This window comes from Tursiops truncatus, chromosome 4 (genome assembly GCF_011762595.2).
Source record: "Tursiops truncatus isolate mTurTru1 chromosome 4, mTurTru1.mat.Y, whole genome shotgun sequence".
In the NCBI taxonomy this organism is placed as follows: domain Eukaryota; kingdom Metazoa; phylum Chordata; class Mammalia; order Artiodactyla; family Delphinidae; genus Tursiops; species Tursiops truncatus.
In genome coordinates this window covers 79,963,298-79,971,138 of record NC_047037.1, presented here as the reverse complement: position 1 = coordinate 79,971,138, position 7,841 = coordinate 79,963,298, and positions in this window count along the sequence as shown.

Below are 7,841 nucleotides of genomic sequence, written 5' to 3'. Positions count from 1 at the left end.
TAGAGTGAGGAAACTGGCTCCAAAGGAGCCTGAGAGAACTTTCTGTGAAGATGAAAATGTTTTTTATCTTGATTATGCTGCTGGCTACACAAATGCATATATTTTTCAAAATGCATAAAACTGGAAATTAAGGTTTGAATTTTATTATATGTAAATCATACCTCTATGTATAATGATGTATTATCAGGAAAAGTAGATTAAAAACAGTAGATATTACCAGAGATAAAGAGGGACATTTCATAGTGATAAAAGAAACAATTCATCAAGAAGCCACTGTAAATGTATATGTGCCAAAAAATAGACTTCAAAACACCCAAAGAAAAACAAATAGATATGACAAAACTGAAAGAAAAAACAAACACACAATTATAGTTGAAATTTCAACACTCCTCTCTCAAGATTTAATAAAGTAGATAAACACAATAAGTATATAGAATGTTTGAACACTGCTATTAACCAACTTACCTGACATTCAAGGACATTACACCCACAGTAGCAGAATACACTAGTTTTCAAGTACATGTGGAAAATTCACCAAGATAGATGATAATCTGACCAGAAAAGAAGTCTCAATGTATTTCAAAGAACTCAAATGATCTAAAGTGTGTTCTTTCACCAGAATGGAACTAAACAAGAAACTAATAACAAGGTGGTCTAGAAAACTCCCTAATATTTGGATATTAAATAACATGTCTCTAATGACATAGGAAAAAAGAAGAAATCACAGGGAAAACCAGAAAATCTTTTGATCTGAAAAAAATAAAGTATGACTTATAAAAATGTGTGTGACACTGCTAAAGCAGTGATTAGAGTGAAATTTATAGTAATTAGGGCTTAAAATAGATCAAGACAAGTGGTCTCCAATAAATGATCTGTGCTCCTACCTTCAAAACTATAAAAAGGGAAGCAATGTAAATATAAAGTAAGCATATGGAAGAAAATTATAGAGATAATGACAAAATTAATAAAATAGAAAACAAATAAAAAAGAAAAATACCACAAAGCCAAAAGTAATTTCTTCTAAAAGATCAATAAAATTAATACATCTCTAATCAGACTTATCAGGAAAAAAGACAAAAGACTCAAATTATGAGTATCAAGAATTAAAATGGACGAAATTACAGATCCCACAGACAAGATAAGGATAATAAAGAAACACTGAAAAAAGTTTGTTGATAAAACCCACAACTTAGATTAAATGGATAGAATATAAACTACCAAAGCCCCTTCAAGAAGAAATAACTTGAGTAGTCAAATAACACTTAAAGAAACTGAATTGATAGTTCAAAACCTTGCCACAAAGAAAACTCCAGGGTCAAATGCCTTCAGTGATGATTTTACAAAACTCTGAAGATAGACATAATGCCAATTCTATACAAATGCTTCTAGAAAATAGATTAATCCCAACTCATTTAAGAGTCAAGCATCTCCTGATACCAAAAATAATAAAGCAAAGATACCATAAAACCCCCCTACAGACTAACATCCTTCATGATCAAAGATGGAAAAAGCCATCTTAGCAAATTAAACTCAGCAATATATAAAATGGATAATACACCATAACCAAGTGAAGTCTATTTTATACACACCAGTTTGCCTTAATATTCAAAAAATACAAATGTGTATTGTCAATAAAGAATAAAAGAAAAAAATTATATAATCATCTCCATAGATGCACAGCTACTTATGAAAAAAACCTCTCAGCATATTTCAAATAGCAATTTCATAAAGAACATCTACAAAACACCTAAAACTAGCATCATGCTTAAAAGTAAAATACTGAATGCTTTCACCCTATAATTAGTAACAAGGCAACCTGTACTCAACATTATAATATAGGACCTAGCCAGTACAAAAAGGCAAGAAATAGAAATAAAGTAGACTTTGGAAAGAAAGAAGTAAAACTATCTCTTCTTAGACAAATATAGACAATCCTTTCCCAAATTCTCCATAACTTATAGGAACTAAGAAATTAATATATCAAATTTGCATGTGTAAAGTCAATATACCAAAATTAACTAAATTTCATTCACAAAAGAAAAAAACACATGATCATCTCATAAATGCAGATAAAGCACTTGATGAAATTCAACAACGATTCATGATAAAATCTGTTACCAAAGTGGGTATAGAAGGAACATATTTCAACATAATAAAAGCTATTTATGACAAACCCACAGCCAATATAATACTCAGGTGAAAAGCTGAAAGACTTTCCACTAAAATCTGGAACAAGACAAGGATGCCCACTCTCACCACTTCTATTCAACATAGTATTGGAATTCCTAGCCATAGCAATCAGACAAGAAAAAGAAATAAAAGGTATCCAAGTTGGAAGGGAAGAGGTAAACTTGTCACTACATGCAGATGACATACTATATATAGAAAACCTTAAAGCCTCCACATAAAAGCTACTAGAACTGATAAATGAATTCAGCAAGGTAGCAGGATACAAGATTAACATACATAAATCAGTTGCATTTCTTTACACTAACAATGAAATATCAGAAAAGGAATGTAAAAACACAATACCTTTTAAAATCACACCAAAAAAAAAAAAAAAAAAAAACCTAGGAATAAACCTGACCAAGGAGATGAAAGACTTATATGCTGAGAACTATAAAATATTGATAAAGGAAGCTGAAGATGATTCAAGGAAATGGAAAGATATACCATGCTCTTGAATTGGAAGAATTAATATTGGTAAAATGGCAATACTACCCAAAGCAATCTAGAGATTTAATGAGATCCCTGTCAAATTATCCATGACATTTTTCACATAACTAGAACAAATAATCCTAAAATTTATATGGAATCATAAAAGACCCAGGATTGCCAAAGCAATCCTAAGGAAAAAGAACAAAGCAGGAAGCATAACACTCCCAGACTTCAGACAATACTATAAAGCTACAGTAATAAAAATAGTGTGGTATTGGCACAAAAACAGACATACAGATCAATGGAACAGAATAGAGAGCCCAGAAATAAACCCACACAGTGACAGTCAATTAATCTGACAAAGAAGGCAAAATATACAATGGAAAAAAGACAGTCTCTTCAGCAAGTGGTCCTGGGAAAGTTGGAGTGAAGTAAACAAGTGGGTCCTAATGAAAATACACAAATTTATATGTAAATCTACACATTTACATTTTAACTAAAATTTTTTTTAAAAAAATACAAAATTAATTAAAATTGGGTATATGCAAATAACAGCCATAATGAGATGCCACAGCGGAGCGACTACAGGGGTTCAAATTAAAAGGACTGATTATTCCAAATGCCTGTAAGAAATTGAACGTGATCTCTCATACATTGCTGATGGGAATCCAAAATAGTATATGCATTTTGGAAAACATCTGGTAATTTCTTGTAAACATACACTTCCCTATGACTTAACAAACCCACTTCTAGATACTCACCCAAAAGAAATGAAAATACATATCCATAGTAAAACTTGTATATGAATTTTTCTTAGGAGCTTTATCCATAATAGCCCAAAACTGGAAACAGCACAAATGTCCACCATCTGGTGAAGGGATAAACATGTGGTGTATCCTTACAAAAGAATATTATTCAGTGATAAAAAGAAACTGATACAGGAAACAGAAGGAGTAAATTTCAAAACAGAGACTATATATTTTATATTACCCTTTATATGAAATTCTAGAAAAGGGCAAACTGCAGTGTTAGAAACATATCAGCATTGTTATCTAGGAACCAGGAGCAGGAGGAGGGGATTGGCTGCAGAGAGTTGTGAGGGAAATTTTGTGTAATGATAGTAATGTTCTATTTTGTGATTGTGCTCACATGACTGCAAACATTTGATAAACACATAAAACTGTACATTTTAAATTGGAAAATTTTACTGTATGGAAATTATATCTCAATAGAGTTGTTTAGAAATAATATGAATATTTTTAGCACTAAATTCTGTAAATACTTTTTTGAACCCCACCAATCAATAACAGAGTAGGCACTGTTTGTAAGCCAGCTGCAGACCCTTTCTTCTAATTTATTGGGTTAGCAACAAGCTTAGACATTGAATGCAGTCAGGTTTCTTTTATATTGTGGTGTTTAGGGCTAAATTCTAGCCCCTTCTTCAAAGGGTGTGAACAAGACAGAATGAAACCATTTCTTCCTTTCTTCTTCTGTTTTTGTTTTACAGCTTTCGTGAGGTATAATTGAAATTAAAACAAAAAAAACTGCGAGTATTTAACATACACAATTTGATGAGTTTGGACACATGCATGTTCCCATGACACCATCAACACAAAGTAAAATAAACATATCCATCACCTCCAAAAGTTTCCTGTGTCCCTTTGCCTTTTTTTTTCCCCCCTGAACCACTTCTTAAGATCACCCAGAGGGCTACTGAGTAGCGCTGCTCCCTCTGCAGTCACTTAACAATCTCTTTTCTCTAGAGGAGTCCATCCACTCTTTGTGCCTCTTTTTGGTATGCAAGTACACCTCTCTTTCTATTCCTAATTTTTTAAAAGACAAAGCACCTCCATCTGGAGGTTCATCAGAGACTCTTTTCTATCTCTTGCTGATTCCAAGTCTCCAACTCACAACGACAAAAACGCTGAAGAGAATTCCAGCAGAATAAAGTTCTGGGTAAGGAAAACTCTCTGAGTCATTCTTCACTGCATGCTGCTCTGCCTTCTCTTTGCCTTTCTCCACCAAATTACTGCACTCCATTCAGTGCTTTCCCAACTGAGTCCTGTGTCAGCAACTTTCTGCAGCTGCAAGAGCAGCTGCTGCTTCTACCTCCCTCTCTTCACCAGAGGCTGTCATCTTGTCCAGCCCAGAAAATCCATACAGCAGGCCTACAGAAAAAGGAAAAATAAAGAGCTGATAGTATTATATATTCATGAAAATGTTCTAAAGTTTCTGTCCTTGCCTCAATGTGATCTGTCTCCAGAAATTGTTAAGAATGACTTGAGATATCTTTAAAGAGGAATGCTTCCAATGGGGTATCTTCTCAATAGGGGTGATATTTTTAACAATTGATGCTTGCAAAATACATTTATTTACATTGAATCATTTCATCTTCCAAACACACCATGGAGCAGATGTCATTACTGCCTCATATTGGCAAGTTTTGGGCTCAAGTACCAATGAAGAAACACAATAACTGGAGACCTTTCCCTTGTTATTTGAAAAATGGTAATAAGGGAACTCTGTGAAAATTAAAATAAGTTAATGTGTGATTATCTTTTGTAAAGTGCCTAAAATTTTGAGCATCTGTGGACCTTGACTTCATATTGAATATACGTAATTTCCTTCAAGAAGATTTCAGGTCATTGCATCTACAGATGTATCAAATTTTAAATTTAAATTGTCAAGCTGCATTTTAATAGTTAAGAGAAGAAAATAAAATTAGTCAATTGCCTATCATTTTGTGCTAAGGGTATATGAAAATACACATTCTCTCCTCCCACTGGTATTTAATTTTCATTATCTCCTAACTTTATCATCATAGCGTAGGTTTGAATGTATGTAAATTATTACTATAAATTGTCTCCTCATGATGATTTTCATGTTTCAAGGATTAATTAGCTGTACAATAGGGAAACTTTAATGTTTAATTAACAGGAGAAATTTAAGAGGTCTTAATTGGGCAGAAAAAAATTTCTCTTCTTCTAAAAGTGTATCCAGAATACAGAGGTTTAAAAGAAAATGGAAATGCTATGTGATACATTTGGCTGTCAAAAACTACTTGATTTTGTTGTTGTTTTGGTAGATGTCCGCCAAGCACAAGCCTACTATTCTAAGTAGATGATGAATAGGTAAATAGCAACATTTCCTGTCATTTGCTTAAGTATGCTCAAAAAAGTTCCTCCCTTAAGGCTTAAATAAGTTACCAGCATCTAAATCTCATTTATCACTATCCTTCAACCCTAAGTTTCTCTTAATAACCTCCTGAACTTTTTAATCCTTTTTAAACTGTCCTTATCTGGCATAGCAGCAATGTAGGCAATTCTCTTGTTCATTATCTTACCCTACTATAAACAGAAAGTTCTGGGGGCGGGGGTCTGGAATCACCAGGACTAATCACAATTAGTATTTCAGGAGTGACATTTGGTGCAATGAGTCAGGGAAAAACTTAGCAATAAGCTGGAGGTGATAAGGTGTCAAGGCAAGATTTCAGGGTACACACCTGACATAACAGTTTCTTAGAAGTGAAAAGATGTGCTTTGCCTCTCCCAGATCAAATAAAAAGTCATTAACCACTCTTTATTCCGCATTACCCCCAGATGTTTTGTCAAGTTTAAGAGAATACTTTTGTTTTGGCTGATTTGGCTGTTTGAAGGCAACTGAAAAATAATTAAGGCTGATAAACACATCAAATTTAGTATAAACTATTTTAAGCCCCACTTGACCTTTAGTGAGAACAGAATACCCTGAGCTTCTGTGTTTTTAGAGGCATACTCAAAAGCACTTAGAACCATTCATAGACCACAGAATGCTCTTTGAATATTCAAAACACTAGTGCTGTTTTTAATCTATTCAGGATGATGACACCTTGCAATTGTAAATCTCTTTGTTTGAAACCACGATGACAGACTAGAGCAGACCAAAACTACTGCTTTCTATGATAAAAATTATATGTATATATGTGTGTGTGTATATATATATATATATATATATATATATATAAAACACAAATTAAAATAATGTAATTGAAAAATAAATTGTGAACTATGAATCAAGAGGTTTGGTGGAATGAACACTAGTAGGGAAATGCTCAAGTTAAGGCTGGAAGTGGAGAAAGAGTCACTCAGAGAAAGGAGGGAAGGATCAAGAGAGAAACTCTACAAGAAGGAAGACTGCTACTATCCTTTCCTAATGTAAGGTAATTCTTGACACAAGATAAGGTCATCAGACAGCCAAATCCCCACACCCACTTACACACACACACAGACACACACACAGATATTTCAAAAGTACTGAGTGCACGGGTCACTCTTATATGATTTCAATGTCACACATATACTAAAATGTAGTCCTTTATATTTGTTATGTCTTTTATTATACTGAACAGAGAGCTTATTAAAGTTTACTCATGTGCCTCAACATTAAAAATGCTGTTTTAGACCTTTCAGTTGTTACATTTCATTATGTAATCAAAGCAACTGATACCAGTTCTTTTTGTTTTCACATTTGTTTTATGGGTTGCCTATAATTACTTTTCCCAGACATACAAATACTGTCTAAAGCAGTCAGAAAATGCTATTTCTGGACTTCCCTGGTGGCGTAGCAGTTAAGAATCTGCCTGCCAATGCAGGGGACATGGGTTCAAGCCCTGGTCCAGGAAGATCCCACATGCCGCGGAGCAACTAAGCCTGTGCGCCACAACTACTGAGCCTGCACTCTAGAGCCTGTGAGCCACAACTACTGAGCCTGTGTGCCACAACTACTGAAGCCCGCATGCCTAGAGCCCATGCTCTGCAACAAGAGAAGCCACCACAATGAGAAGCCCGCGCACCGCAACGAAGACTAGCCCCCGCTCACTGCAATGAGAAAGCCCGCACGCAGCAATGGAGACCCAACGCAGCCAAAAAAAATTAATTATTTTTTTAAAAAGAAAATGCTATTTCTGCTGCATATTTGCACCATGTTGACATGACTAATCTGGAAGTACATTTTCAGAATTCCCTTCCCTGTGTGGTTCTGGGTTAGGACTGACTACAAGGAAATTTGCATGAGATTTGGAAGCCAGAGAAGTAAAGGTTGGATAATGTTCAGTCCCCACCACAGCTTGTGCCCACTGATGCTAATATGCTAGTTCACCTTGTTATTGTTGGGTAGCAGCTGGGCCTTCAGCTCCTCTAGTTGCC